This window comes from Cetorhinus maximus, chromosome 1 (genome assembly GCF_964194155.1).
Source record: "Cetorhinus maximus chromosome 1, sCetMax3.hap1.1, whole genome shotgun sequence".
Classification (NCBI taxonomy): Eukaryota; Metazoa; Chordata; class Chondrichthyes; order Lamniformes; family Cetorhinidae; genus Cetorhinus; species Cetorhinus maximus.
Genome location: NC_135879.1, coordinates 211,565,411 through 211,581,428, shown reverse-complemented (window position 1 = coordinate 211,581,428; position 16,018 = coordinate 211,565,411).

Below are 16,018 nucleotides of genomic sequence, written 5' to 3'. Positions count from 1 at the left end.
TGTGATGCTCTACATTGCAGTGTCACCTGTCTTGCAGTTTCTAAAGCCAGATACGAGACCGGCCCCACCCATACAGGCGCTGTGCCCTCTGTCCTCTATGGACACCCCACCCCCACTCACACTGTTGTTACTATCAGCCCCAAATTGACCCTCAGCCCCGACATCCATTAAATGGAAGTACCGATTAGATTTTTAAGCACCCTATAAAATCATTGCTCCAATCTGGAACACTTTCCCTAACATCTTCCCCTGGGCTTTAAAAAAGTTAAGAGATCAAATTAACAACATATTTAAACAAACATTTAGGGGAACATTTTCCCCCCCGTTAGTGGGGGGGGAAGTGCGGGAGCGGGCGCCAATGGCCGGCCTTCTGATTGGCACCCCCAGTCAGCCATTTTAAGTAGGTGGGCCAATTAAGCTATGCGCTCCCTTCGGCTCCAAATAAAAATTTGACAGAAAGGTAATAAAAAAATTTCCCTGACATGTCCCCTCATGTGACACTGTCACGTGAGTTGGGACATGTCCTTTAACTTTATTTAAACATTTAATAAATATTTAAAAGCTCTCATGAAACCTCATCCCGCCTGTGGATGGCCGTTGACAGTTCGGTGGGCGTGCAGCCGAATCGAACGCATGCCCGATGTATCCCCACATCATTTGATGCGTCGGCGAGCGGGCCTCGCCCCTGCTCGCGACCGGAAAAACCTGCCCTTACTATTTACCAAGGTCACTGACTTAGAGTTTCCATACAAAAACTCCATATACTCATGGAGTTCAAATCTGAAAATATCTCTGTACTTGCACAACAAAATGACATTTTACTTTACCATTCGCTGCAAATCAATGCATGTCACATAGTGTAAATCTGTCTATCCTCCCACTCAAACATGATCAATGACATGAGAGTTCTGTTACTACAGAGCGAAGAATGCAGCATTGTTTGAACATAGAGCTTATTAAGGGAGAAGTCACAAAACCCAAAAGCCACAGAACCATTCTTCCGTAACCTCAAAAAATGTTCACATTTAGTTGGTTTCGTTGATTACTAAGTGGTTTTGCCATAAACGCTGTAATTTTTCAAAACATTTTTAAGACACACTGGAAAATAGCAGCTTCCTCATTTTCTCATGTCAGCATTCAAATTCTCCCTACTTGTATCAAGCATGTGAAAGGGCAAATTTTTGTCTGGTGGTATAATTGAGCGGAAAGGAGCCGCCTGCTCATTTGCCCCAGCGAGAGGCTTGAACCATCTCATAGTAGAGGCTCATTGGCATGTAACCAGCCAGCAATGGGTGCTGGTTAGGTGATGTGAGGCACCTCATCTGTCAGAGAGGGCGGGGAGTAGGCCAACTCAGAATAGGTCAATTTTACCCTTTCCTAACAGGTGAATTGTTTCAGTGCACCCATTCAGCACCTCCATTCACTGGCTACATCCAGTCCCATGGGAGGAGGTGATCCCATTTGGTCTTAGAAGGACATTTGGCCTCACAAGGAAAAGTTCACTCACCTTAAGCCCAGGTCTGGTGCAAATGTGGGATTGTGTAGGGTGATTTGGTTTTTATTCTTATTATTTATGAAGATTTGAAATTGAATAAAGTAAGTTTAAGTTTAAGAAAGGCAGTCCAACAGCAGCGTCCTCTCCCAAGCCAATGAAGCATTAATCAATCAAAACCAGCTCCGTGGAGCAGGACATGTCATTTGTATGCCTGACTCCAGACACCTGAACCAACTGCTCTATTCAGAACTTGGTCATGGCAGGAGACCCCCAGAAGGACAGAAGAAACATTTTAGGGATGTCCTCAAAGCATCACTGAAGAGGTATAATATTCCTGTCGACTCAAAATCCGACCAAAATGGAGAAGGCTCATTAGGGATAGCACCGAACACGTTGAGGGACTTTGTAACCTGCAGAGAGAAAGCCAAGGTATTGATGGAGTGCATGAACCTCCAAACAACTTATCTACCCAACCCTTCAACCCTGCATGTGGCAGAATCTGGAAATCATGCATTGGACTTATCAGCCATCTCAGAACCCATTGAACCGGAGTGGAAGCAAGTCATTCTTGATCCTGAGGGACTGCCTAAGAAGAACAAGAGAGAAAATAGTTTATACCTACCCTTTAGTCCCTAAAGTAATTCCAGTCCTACTGAAAAATTGTAGAAGCACATGTGAAAGACATGATAAAGGGTGCGATGGTTCCCCCCCACTGGATTATATTATTGTATGATTAATGCTGGGCAGAATAGGAGGAATGGGCACACTCCTGAACCAAAAACCAGGGACCACTTATAGGAGCCACACCATTGCTGAACCTGAGGGAAGATTGAAGGTAGGTCTGGAATTTGTAACTGGCCATAATCTTTACAATTAAAAAGGAGAAATTGCGTTCTATTATAATCCTGTTCAAGTACACTCCCGTATGGGATTTTTAGATATCTGTTTGGAAACAATGTCAAGATGAAAGAAGAAATTCTAAAGAGACAATGTGGGTTTAAAAAAGTCATGGGCTGAATGGGGCCATAATTTAGTTGTTTCCAGGGACAGTCCTGGAACAAGTTGTGTAGCATTATAGGGTCTGTTACTGAAACCTTGGAAAGCTTCAAGTGCCAGTGGACTTTCTAAACCACACTACTGAATAGTGGCAATTCTTGAGGAGTTAACACCTGAATGCTGGTAAGCCCATGGTCCTCTTACTCTGCTAGGACCATGTACAATTGTAGTTTGAAGATCAAAACGGATGTGTTTATAAACCCAGTCATGTGAGAGGCTGAAATGATACAATGCCTTGGTTTATGCCCTTTGGATTATTTGGGGGACTCAGAGGCAACAGCAGGCCAGAAAATATTGGTCTCTTGAAATCTGATGAAAATTAATAATCTATAACATGTATGAAGATACTCACAAAGTCCGGTTAATCCTTCTTAACTGGATAGCAAGGTTGGATTTCAGAAAATGGTTTCCTCTCAGCAAGATTTCATATATTAAAAAGCAGTTTCTTGCTTCTTCTCAGCAGTCAAATAGCCAAGTCAAGTATTCATATACTTGGGTCAAACAGTTGGTCAGGCCTCCTCCCTCCAATTGCTGTCATGGAGAGTCAAGCTCAGGCTGGGAAGACAAAGCAGAGCTGAGTTTGTAAGGTTGGTAGAGATTCAGTATTCAACCAGTAGAAATAAAGTTAGTAAAGCACATTGCTACAATATTTACCCTCGTGCCTGTAAGCACACTGCTTGGCTTAAACATCTTATGAAAAGACTGGGTCATTAGCTGGCTGAGGATGATTAGAAGTCAAATTTCGAAGGTGTCTGTAGATAGATGGACTTCAAGCTTCCAGAAGAAAGTGAACTGACAAGACCGCAAAGTCAATCTATTAAAGGACTAGTTCACAGGTCTATGCTATCTGCCTGTAAGTCTAACCATCCTGCAACATTAAATTATAAATTTAACTGTATAAAACTGTAATTCCATGGACTTAGCGGTGAATGAGAACTTCAATGAAATTACATAATGGCTAACTACTTATGCTTTGCCAACAATAATAAACTGTATTTAGTGATGATAAACTTTTAACGAAAGGCCTTTGTAAACTCAACAGTAAACTTAATGTCAGCTAACTAAATGTTGATAGTAAACTAAATGCTTTACCTTAGGACAATGTTAGTATTTCAGCTTGGATGTTGGATAAATTAGCAATAGTAAGAGAAAAGGTATCAGAACTTACTCATTGAATTCCATGTTTAAAAAAAAATCAGAAATTGTAAACAAAATTCAAAGCATGTTTTAGCTGATCGTAATTGTAATCCCCATCGTTAGACTTCCTTCTATAAAGTAGGACAATTGTGTAGTGTAGTTATAGCTCATTTTCTTTGCATGATATTTCCTGAGTTTTTGAGGGCTGATAATGGGGAAGCTCTTTCTTTAATTAAGATTCTGAAGAAAAAAATATTTTTGCTTCAAGTGGCAATCCTCATTTTAAGCAGAATAATTTATTCAGAAATGAAACAAAAATAAAAATAGCTGGACCGCAGATGCTGTCAGACCTGCTGAGTTTTTCCAGCTATTTTCAGTTTTGTTTCAGATTTCCAGAAACCACAGATGCTGTCAGACCTGCTGAGTTTTTCCAGCTATTTTTATTTTTGTTACAGATTTCCAGCAACTGCAGATACTGTCAGACCTGCTGAGTTTTTCCAGCTATTTTTATTTTTGTTTCAGATTTCCAATAACCGCAGTATTTCGCTTTTATTCAGAAATGAGTTAATTTCAATCCCTGCAAGCTTGGTGTTTTACTCATGGCATGGAATGGAGGATATTGTTTTTACATGTATTGGAATATGAAGGAAATGTAAGAAGTTTCAAAAAGAACATTTTCATGGCACAAGTTTCCAACATCTTATGTTTACATGTACCTGGAAAAGCAGGTGTTACAATGGGCATAATTTTCCGTTTGTCGGTCGGGCGGGCGGCCGATTGCCGCTGGAGAAACAGGCTGCGCCACCATTTTCCGCGGGCGGGCCAATTAAGACCCGTACCCCAGCTTTGCGACTCCCGTGGAGAACGGGAAAATAGTTGCGGAGGCGGGCGTGCTCAGATCGCCGGTTCCAATGGGGAGCTGGCAGCTTGTATAAAGAATGGCTAGGCAGCCTGCTTGAAGCAGTGCACCATGGCCACTTGGAGAGAAGGACATGCTGGATTGAGGGCGGAGGAGGAGGGGGGGGGCAGGCTGCAGGAGAGGCTAGCGGGGGGCCACTGTGCCCCCTGATTTTCCGATGCCTGCCTTGCTGTCCTCCTCCAAGAGGTGGCTATCCATCAGCACATTCTGTATCCTGAGGATGGGAGGAGGAGGACCCCCCATGTCACCAGCCAGGCATGGGAGGAGGTTGGTGAAGCTGTAAGTGCCCATGATGACGTGCGGCGCACTGGCACCCAGTGCAGGAAAAGATTCAATGATTTGCTGCGCTCTGGACGGGTGAGTACCATGTCTGTCTTGACCATTTGACCCAGAAGGAGCCTTAGCCTTTGAGCACCCCCACCCCCGCCCCCATGTCTTGCTGTTGTTACTGCAGAGGGCATCTGTCGCACGTTGGGTGGACAAATGGGTACTGACCATGCTTACATCAGCCTTAGTGGTTGAGGAGAAGAAGGGTTCTCCCTGCAGCATATGTTGGTGTTTGTGGCATTTGAGTAGTCTGGGGACAACTGTAGGGGAGGCTGCACGACACATACTCAGAACTCCAACACATGTCTTATTGATGGTAATGAGATGGTGCAAGGGGTGCCTCAAGGTGTTTTGGGCAAGTGCCATCTGCTGGCCTCGGCGCTGCACCTAGTTGTGCCTCCTTGCCATGGGCGCTAAGACCCGTGTGTTATTCAAAGTGATGGACGCCGAATGTGTCCAAGGTGGCCATTGGGGGAGGGGTTTGGGACCAGCCGTACTATCTTCTGGGGACTGATCACCAGAAGTGTGGACAGGAGCCGCTGGAGGCCTCAGATGGGCCACTGTGGTTGGGGTGAGGCGTGCGCGTGCAGACTACATGAGCGACTAGCCCCAATAAATCCTCTTCTCTGTTTTGCAGGCAAAAAGTCACCACAATGCCCGGGAGCGCCAGAGGACTGGAGGTGGGCACGCCCTCCTGCAGCGCCTCACGCCTTTTGAAGAGCAGGCCATGGAGCTGGGCAGGAGGCAGGCGGCCAGGGCGGCCGGGGGCGGTGAGGCTGGGGTCCAGCGGCCAGGTATTTGAGCTCCACAGTCCCATCCACTCTGTCTGCCCACCATCCAAACCACTGATGGTTGCTGCAATCGTTAATGCTGAAATATTGCTCATTCACAGACTGAGACATTCTGACATGTGGGTCATACAGAAGGGACCCTTGTCCCCTTGAGGAATCATGTCTCCACCACCTTCCAAAGTCACCTTATCCCATTTGTGACCACTATCACCATGGTCTAACATGCCATTGGATCGCTGCTGCACAGCCAAAGACTTATTGCATCTTAGGGGGTTTGGGACCTCCACCACCCTTTCAGCCAGTGCGCCCCACATTGCTCTGTCCAAAAGGTCCTCGCACCTCAGCTGTGAACCTCATGGCACTCAACTTAGATGAATGCCACCACGTTACTCATCCCTGCGCCAAGGGGAAATTTTGCCTTCTGCACACCCGGCCTATGCCCCTCCTTACAGAATGAAGGCCAATAATGTGACATCTCAATCTCCTTTGATCGACGGCCAACGTCGCTACTGTTTGCAATGTTTCCTCAGCCCCGCAACTATCCAGGCCAGAATGCATCCAGGTCAGGTACCTCTGCACTCTCCCCACTCCTATGGTTCACAACATGCAATGTGGCATTCCTGAGGCCATCTGACCAGCCTGACTGCATGTGGGTTTAATGGTTGGGGCTCGTCTTGACTCTTTTCCACCTCACCAATGTTCTTCTCCTTAGGGTCTTGAAGGGTGAGCGACTTATGAGGCTGGGGGGGAAAGGGATGAAAGGTGTTACTGACTGTACGCTAACTGATGCAGTGTCCTTGTTGTTAATTTCAGCATCACCACCAGAACGACCCGCACATCGACACCGCAGCCCCCACCTCCACACCTGAGGGCCAACATGTGCAACTTGCGGCACAGCATTTCAGCTAGCCAGGCACCAGTGCAGACACACACACCTCAGTGGGGACTTTACCGTTGGTTAGTGTCCCGGGTTACAGTGGAGAGGGCACATCATAATCGCTGGAGGAGATGGTAGGGGCAGAGAGTGCCGATGGTGCCAGCAGCCGGAGGGCTGCAGGGGACGAGGCACATGCTGAGTCCAGCACTGATGACGTGCCTCTGGAGATGTGCCAATGCAGCAGCTGCAGGGCAGGTGGCAGGATGCGCGTATGCATCTGGCAGGGTTGCATGAGGGAATGCTTCAGCTGCTCTCTGCAATGGAGGAGTCCAGGCAGAGTGCACGTGAAGGTTTGGCCCTCAGGGCAGAGCTTCAGGCTCCCTCCAATGAGAGATTGGTGACTCTCACAGAGAGGGGCTTCAATCGAATGGAACATTTTATGATTGGGTTACGCTCTGACCTGCAAGCCCTCACAGCCGTACTGGCCACGGGTGGTCATTCCCAACATGGGAGATGTTGTGGACACCAAGCATCAGCACTTGGTGCCCATGCATCTGCGGTGAGCAGGGAGGTCGAAAGGGACCTCATGTCGGCGCAGCAGTTGCCTGTCATCGCTGCGAGCTCCTCTCAGGGTGCTCCGGATGAGGGCAGCAGCTCCTTTGCCCCTCTGCCAGTCAACATTTCTTCTGTTGAGGCTGTGACAACTAGGGAGGTGCCAGTTCAGGAACTGGCCACTCCCTCCCAGGCGGGGCCAGCACAGGCTCCACAGGCCAGAGGACGCCCGCCAAGGTCATCGAGGCCAATAGGACAGCAGAGTCAGCAGGCTGTCTCACAAGCCACTCCGAGCGATGGGGTGCCACGTAGACGTAGCACCCGGAAACGTAAGCATAAGGCACCTTAGGCACTGCACAGGTATGTCACTGGTGATTTTGTGTTGGCCTTAGAATAGGGACCCATATTTTTCTTATCACAAAAAAGTGCTGTGTGCTTTTCTTTTGGACAAAATAAAGTCCACCTTTGTAACCATGGCTGAGGGTCTTTTGTTTGTGGTGCATTTCTCTTTTTCACATATTTATCATGAGTGTTTGAGTGGACATTGATGTTTCTGTGCTAAGCCCTTATTTGCAGCTGAACAGGTGGAAGATGTGGCACCTAAGTGCCATGTCTGGAAGCGCCAGGCAATGCTGGTCCTGCTGATCCATATGTGTGGAGCCAGCTGAAGGTTCTTTGGATTAAATTGTCCCCGGTGTCCCTGCCTCCTTAGTGTAATTGCAGGTCGTCGTTCTGCCCCTCATCATCGCCCTGTGCTTCCTCATCCTCTGAGGCACTGCTGGATTCATCCAGGGCATCAAGGCCTTCATCACCAACTGCATCCCCCCTTTCCAGTGCAAGATTGTGCGGAGCGCAGCATCTGGGGGGTACTGGAGTGCGCCCCCTGAGCGGTCCAGGCAACAGAAGTGAGCTTGAGAAGACCGATGGTTCTCTCCACCACAGCCCTTGTGGAGGCGTGGCTCCTATTGTAGCGCTCCTCAGCTGCTGTTCTTGGATGGCGGAGAGGCGTCATGAGCCACCTTCTGAGGGGATAGCCCTTGTCACCCACCAGCCATCCATCCAGCCGGGCTGAAGCACTGAAGAGCCCCGGCACCTGGGAGTGTCTGAGGATGTAGGCATCGTGGGAGCTGCCTGGGTACCTTGCACAGACTTGCAGAATCTGCATCCTGTGATCACACACTATCTGCACGTTCATGGAGTGGAAGCCCTTCCTGTTGACGAAGGCACTGTGCTCACCCGCTGGCACCTTGATGGCACCCTGGACGCGGGGAAAGCCAGCAATGGCCGCGAAGCCTCTGGCTCGCTGTGCCTGACTTGCCTGGTCCCAGCGGAAGTGGATGAAGGTCAATACCCATCTGAACAGAGCGTCTGTAACCTGCTTGACACAAGTGTGGACAGCTGACTGGGAGACACTGCAAAGATCACCCACCGAGCCCTGGAAGGAACCAGAGGAATAGAAGTGGAGGGCAACTGTGACCTTCAGAGCCACTGGCATGGGGTGTCCACCCACACAGTTAGGGGAGATCTCAGGGCCAATCATCTGATAGATATAGTTGACTGTCTCCCTTGAGAGTTGGAGCCTCCTTCGACACTGCACCTCAGTCATATTGAGGTAGCTGCTTCACTGCCTGTATACATTGGCAGCAGGATAGTGGCGTCTTCTGCAGCCCCTTGCACCTTGAACAACCTCTTGGCCCTTGTCCTGCACCTGGCCTCCCAAAGGTGGCTCCTCTGGAGTCTGATTGTCCAGTCCTAGCCTCCTCCTTATTCTATCCCTGCCTTTGTCCTCAGAGGAGCTGCCTCTAGTGGAGAGGTCAGAACCCATACCCCCAGGCTAAATGGAGGCCTCCGGAAAGCTGCAGGCCCGAGAAAGATTACTGTCTGCAGACTGGTTTCAAAGTGCACAAGAAATTGGAAATTGATGAGAACTGTTAACAATCACACAGGCAACTTTTAAACACTTTCAGCAATTAAAACTTTTTGGAAAACATGAATAACCCCTCTGAATCCACATATCCCGACATTGCATGAGTTTTATTTAAAAATTTCCTACCTGCCTGCCCGTTGGGCCCATGCGCCGACCCGAAGTTCGCACGGGCCCCTCAAAATCCTGGACGATTGGCAAGTTAAGGATTTTAAAGAGGCCTTCAATTAATGGTGGGCGAACGTCCCGCTGCTGAGCGCGCCCGCTGACCGAAATATCATGATGCCGTGCGCTGATGTCGGCACGCTCGCGCGACATTTTAAGCGCTGACGTGCGGACTCCGCCACCCGCATGTCAGCCAGAAAATTCTGGCCAATAGCCCAGTTTCTATGCATAAACGCCAGGGGGATACCAAGAGAATTAGAGTTAAATTATGAGAACAGGTTGTGCAAGCTTGGCTTGTATCCCCCTAAGTATAAAGATTGAGGAGTGAAATAATGAGGCACTTAACTAGATGATCTGATAGGGTAGAGGGAGAATCCAGAATAAAGGGGCATGATCTTAAAATTAGAGCCAGGCCATTCACCAGGGGTGAGGTCAGAAAGCACTTCTTCACACAAAGGGTAGTGGAAATCTGAAACTCTCTCCCCAAAACACTCTTTAGTCTGGCGGGGGCGGGGGGGGGTGGTTGGGGGGCGGGGGGGGATTGCATGAAGGAAAGATTTGCATTGTGGTTCTTAAAGGCCTGAATTTTCACACCCAGGAAAGTTGGGACAATTCCCGGCTTCTCAAACCCCATCCAGGAAATAGTGCCCCGGAATTTCGGGTTCTCGGTCCGGGGGTTGGGTGAAAATGGGAGTCATGGCGGGTGATCCTGGAAAGAGTTTGGTGGCTATTGGGTGCGGAGGTGGGCTGGGCGAAAGGCCGCCCTTGGTGTTCCGGCACATTGTCAAAGATAGGAAAAATTAAATAAAACAAAGATCAGCCCTCACCCCTCACCTTCCCTCACATTCACCCCCCCAACACATTCCCCATGCCCTATCCATACCAGCCCATCCCAACTTATCCCCCCTACCCAACCCCATGCTCCCTCATTTCCTTCATGCCAAACTATATCCCCACCCACCCCCCAATGGCCCTTCATACCTTCCACACCAACATGGCCCCCATCCAGCCCCATGCCCCTTTATAGCCCCTGTGCTAAGTTAGTGCCAACTCATGCAAACCCATGCCCTCCACCCACTACCCTTTGCCCTTACACCTACCATGCCAACTCACCAGTATTCTCCATGGGCAGACCTCAGGAGCTCTGGAGACATGCTGAGCTGAAATAAAGGCAAGTGTCGCACCCTCATTGATAAAAAAAACATTCACTACATTTAACTTCCTTTAATTCCTTATAAAAACAAGCATTTGTATTCATAGTCCCACTTCAAAGAGTTTATAAGCACTTGGAGCTGGCAATCAAACTCTGAAGGACAGGCACCCCGCTATGATAATGAAGGGTTGTGAAATCAGTCATGCAGCACTAATCCTGCAATGATAACCCTCAGGCTTATGTCAACAGACAGAGTGAACTAGCAAGCATTGATTGTTTTTTTAAACACTGCAGACAGTTCCATCAAATATTTAAGGGTAGGAGATTTAAATTCCTTGACAGCTTGACATTTCTCTTGAAAGTTCCCATGACGGATCACTAGACAGTTCACTTGACAGTTCAAATGATCTTGCAATTCCACTAAAGTTGTTGCACATTGCATCCAGCAGGTTTTGATGTTCTCCCAACAGGCATAAAGTGCGCAAGTTGTGTTTTGGACATCCCACTAGCCGAAATCAGATCTGACTGAGGCAGCTGCGCTTTAATATGTGCAGTTGCCTCCATGAACCATGCTTGTTCAATTTAGAAACCTCTCACATTCATCACCGTGCCCCCCCTGTGAAAATGGTGGGTTGTGGGTTCACGGTTGGGATTTCCGGATTTGTCCCTCTGCCGTCCTTTGTGCGAAGATGGGGATCCTCTATATCTGTGTGAAAATTCAGGTCAAAATGTTTGTGGTGTTTGTAAAGATGAGACATTGACAAAGACTTGTGCCCGAAATTATGCCTTTTCAGTGGTCACATCTCAACCCTATATGTTTACGTAGTGCCCTTAATGAAGAAAAACATCCTAAGGTGCTTCAAGGAGGCATAATAGGACAAAACACATGCCAAGCAAAAGAAGAGGTTTAGAGGGGTAACCAAAAGCTTGGATATTGCTGCTTGGAGAGTTGTGGGGGAGAAAGGGGAGCAAATGGGAAAGGATCCAACTTCACCGAGACCATGAAATGGTGGTTGGTGGCAGTGTGGCCAGACACCAGGAGAATCCCCTGCTCTGAACCACTGAAATAGTTTACGTTTGCCTGAGACACTCAAACTAGCAGACGGGCTTTGGTTTACATCATAACCAAAAGGTGTCACCTCCAAAAATGCAGTATTCCTTCAGCATTGTTAATCTAAATTATGTGCTTCTAACTCAGCCATGAGGCTACCATTAACTGGGTAAAATTGACACAGTAGAAGCAAGACTGTAACATTATGAAAAGGAAAAAAAATTACATCTTATACGAGGAACAGGCACAATACAGGGTTGAACTCTAATAACCTCCACATTACAGCATGAAACAGTGTGACTTTCCTTCAACCAATGGAAAACGAATAAGCAGACACACCAGCATCAGGCGGTTTCCTGAGCCAATGAGTTGTTGGGAATTCAATATTGAATCATGGTCAATGTAAAGTTGAAATGTCCTGTTATTTTTAAACAGAACATACTTTCCACTTCAATAATAGGAAATTACTAAAAGAAGAAACTAAAGTCGCAGAATGTAATGCACTTGGCAGTGTCAGGTATCAGAGCAAAATTCTCTTTCTGGTTTTAAAGGGGCATCGTCTTTACAAGGATGATGCTTTGGAGAGATCTTTCCTTCTCCTGTGGAGGGAAAAATGTTCTGCATGATGATGACATACACAGTGGTGCATTGGAACTGGGTTGCTGGGCGTATTTTTGGAATTTGTGCCTCAAGCGTTGGGAGCGCACATGTGTGGTGCATGGGGTTCTCCGTCCAGTGAATGGGATGGACTGAACACTGTGAGATGCACACACCCGACTGCCCAGTACACAACCCTGGTCTGCAAAGCTTTCTGCCCGGGTGCATTGAAAGTGAAGGTTTACCCTGCCTGGATGTTAGACATGTGGGAAGGTCAATGAGTCCTATGGAATTTTCTACACATTATGGATAGGAAATCCTGCAGGTTCCACAGTCCCCTGCACTGAATTCCTTATACGCGCTCCTGGCAGACAAAGCTCCGTGTCTGGAGGGCAATTTTGTCTGATTTATACTTCTATATTCTTGATAGGTTAAAACACAGAAACAGGCCAGTCAACCCATTAACTCTATGCCAGGGTTTGTCCGCCAATCAAGGTTTGAAAATAATGCAGAGTTTTGTTAAGGTGATCAGGGAAAAACTCTTACTATTGGTCAGAGAGCTGGTGAAGAGGGCATAATTTTTAAATAAAAAAAAAAGAGCCTGAGCAGGCTCCGCCTGGGAGGGTGCATCCAGCCCCATGGCTGGGCACTCCTCAGTCATCACGGCATCAACAGATGCAGCGGCCACTGGCAGAGGGGCGGAGGAGCAGGTGGCCTTGTCCAGAGCGCCCTGAGAGAAGCCCATGGAGATGACAGGCAGCTCGGCTGCCAGTGTGAGGTGCGTTTACACCTCCCTGCTCACCATTGATGGATGGGGACCTAGTGGGGAGACTTGGTGCCTCATCCATCTCTCACTCTGGCAGTGACCTCCTGAGGTCATTGCCTGTGTGAGGGCTTGCAGATCCCTGTGCATCCCCAGGAACTCCTGAGTCTGCTCCTGAAGCTGCCTCTCCATGAGGGTCACCACTCTCTCCATAGATGAGGCTGTGCGCTCGGTGTTAAGAGTCAACATAGAACTCATGCTCTGCATGGACTCCTCCATGACGGAGACCATGGCATGCAGACTCTCATGGATCTCCACCAGATCTCCCGACAGATCCCACTGGACATCCAGCATCTGCCGCCTGATGGACAACTCCAGAGGCTCGTCATCTGCTTTGGACGCAGCATGGCCCTGGTCTCCAGCTGTGCTCCCACTGTTGGCTCCCTGGGACCTGTCTGCCTCTCTGCCTCTCAAGCGAGTGCGATGTGCCCTCACCACTGTGCATTTCCCGTGGAACCAAATACCTAATGCCCACTGATATGTGAGTATCTGCACTGGTGCCTCAGAGAGACGGTGTGACACTGGTGCAGGTGTGATGTCTTCCTCAGAGCTCAATGGGGGTCATCAGGGTCGCTGGCGGCTCTTGTGGATGGAGCATCAGCAGGAGGAAGACAAATGATCGGTAGATTCAATCATCATAGTCACTATGCATGCTGGGCGGGCCGAGGAGATAGTGGGGACCTGCTGCATGGTGCCATCTGCATTGGAGCTTCAATGGGGTCTCTGGCTATGATGAGAGGAGCCGGTTAGGTTTCCAGTACCCACCGCACACACATTTGTCACCTGCACTCTTACTTTCATCCAAGACCCCCACCTCACCGTGACTGGAGGAGCGAGCTGGTCAGCGGCATTCCAGCTCCAGTGCATCACTCTCGTGCTTAGTGAAGATACACAGATTTGGCACTCCTCCACACGTTCTGTAGTGCTCTGTAGCATTATGACTCCTCTTCTGACAGGGAAAAATATCCTCATTGCTGCTCCGTCTCCCTGAAGGCCCTTTCCTGGTCCCACCTGGGCATTAGGCAGGCCTTTTCACTGTGGCATATCTCACCCTGCAATGCACTGAGGCCAGTCGTGCTGATATCCCAGCTTTGGCAGGGCGGGCTTCAGTGCCAGTTGGCATGCACACTCTTAGGCCCCCGAACTTTCTGAAAAATGGGCACCTGACTGAAGTTCTCTGCACTGGTCCATGCCATTTCTGCACTTACCCTTGCTGACCGCAGCAGATCATTGAACCTTTTGCAGCACTAAAGCCACGTGTGGCACACCACGTTGTGCCCACTGACCCGTGTGGCTAATTCTGTCCAGGCCTTCTTGGTCAGGTGGGGCGGCCTTCTCTTGCTGAGCGCCTACCCAACTTGCTTTCTTGCCTTCCATGACCACCAGTTGCTGAGGCCATGCATGTGCACCAGGACACTTCTTGGATAGCTTCCAAACGGCTCCCTCAGCCTCCCCCATAACTCCCGGCAGCCTTCAGGGAGTCTTCTTGTTTTTGAACACCCCTCCAGGTCCCCATTGGACCCAGCGTCCTGCCCCCATACACGGAAAACACATCCGGCAGTCGCGTTTCTTGCTGGGTGGGACTTAATTGGCCACCCAGCGTAAGATCAAGTTCACAGCGCGATCTCGACCGGGAGCAAGTTTTACATCTACTTCTGGCCACACTGACCTCAGGCGCACCCCGGGGGCAAAGTTCAGGCCAAGGTTCATAATATTTCAAGGAACAGTAGCAAATTGAGAATTGGGAGTGTTTTAGAAAGCAGCAAAGGGTCACCAAAAAGTTGAGAAAAAGGGAAAAAATACAATACGAGAGTGAATTAGTCAGGAATATAAAAACAGATTGTAAGAGCTTTTGCAAGTATATACGAAGGAAGAGAGTAGCTAAAGCAAATGTTGGTCCCTTTGAAGCAGAGACAGGGGAAATTATTATGGGGTGTGAAGAAATGGTAGAGACATTGAACAAATATTTTCTGCCTGTCTTCATGGTAGAAGACAAGCTATCTACCTGAGATCTACCTTGATGTTAAAAAGAGTGAGAAAATTAAATGAATTAATATCAACAGAGAAAAAGTGTCGGAGGACATTAAGGGACTAAATCCTGAAAAATCTCAAGGCCTACACCCTAGGCCCTAGGGTTCGCAAAGATTGTAGGTGCACTAGCTATGTTTTTACAAAATTCCTTAGATTTGGAAATAATCCCATCAGCTTGAAAGTTTGCAAATGTTACACTGCTTTTCAAGAAAGGAGAGAGAGAGAAAACAGAGAACTACAAGCCAGTTAGCCTGACATCAATCATTGGGAAAATACTGGAATCCATTAATAAGGAAATCTTAACAATGCATTTAAAAAATCATAATATGATCAGACAAAGGCCGGGATTTTCCGGCTCCATCGCTGGGAGGACAGCGGGTGGGTGGGGAAAACCCTGCCAAAGCTCAAAATGAAGAGACAGAGAGTAATGTATCTACATTTGTTAACAAAACAAAGCTAGTTGGAACCATGAGGACACAGAGACGTAGATAAGCTTAAGTGAGTGGGCAGCAAGGCATCAGTTTCTTTTATTTGTAAAGGACAGTAGTAAACCTGGTTGGTTTTTACAACTAGCAATTCATGGTCATCATCAGGCTTTTTTTAAATTGAATTCAAATTTTACCATCTGCTGTGGTGGGGTTTCAATACAGGTCCCAGGAGCATTAACCTGAGTCTCAAGATTGTTAGTCCAGTGAAAATAACGCTATGCCATCACCTCCCCTTAGGGAAGCATAATGTAGGGAAATGTGACGTTATTCACTTTGGTATAAGAATAGAAAAGCAGAATATTTTTTAAAAGATGTGAAACTTGTGAATGTTGATGCTCAGAGAGACTTGGTTGTGTCTGTACAAGGAACGCAGAAAATTAGCATGCAGGTACAGCAAACAATCAGGAAGACAACTGGCAAGGTGGCCTTTATTGCAAGGGGACTAGAGTACAGGAATAAAGGAGTCTTCTTACAATTGTACAAGGCTTTGGTGAGACTACACCTGGAGCACTGTGTGCAATTTTGGTCTTCATATTTAAGGAAGTATATAGTTGCATTGGAGGCAGCACAGCAAAGTTTCACTGAATTTTTCCCTGGGATGAGAGGGTTGTCCTATGATGAGAGGCTGAGTA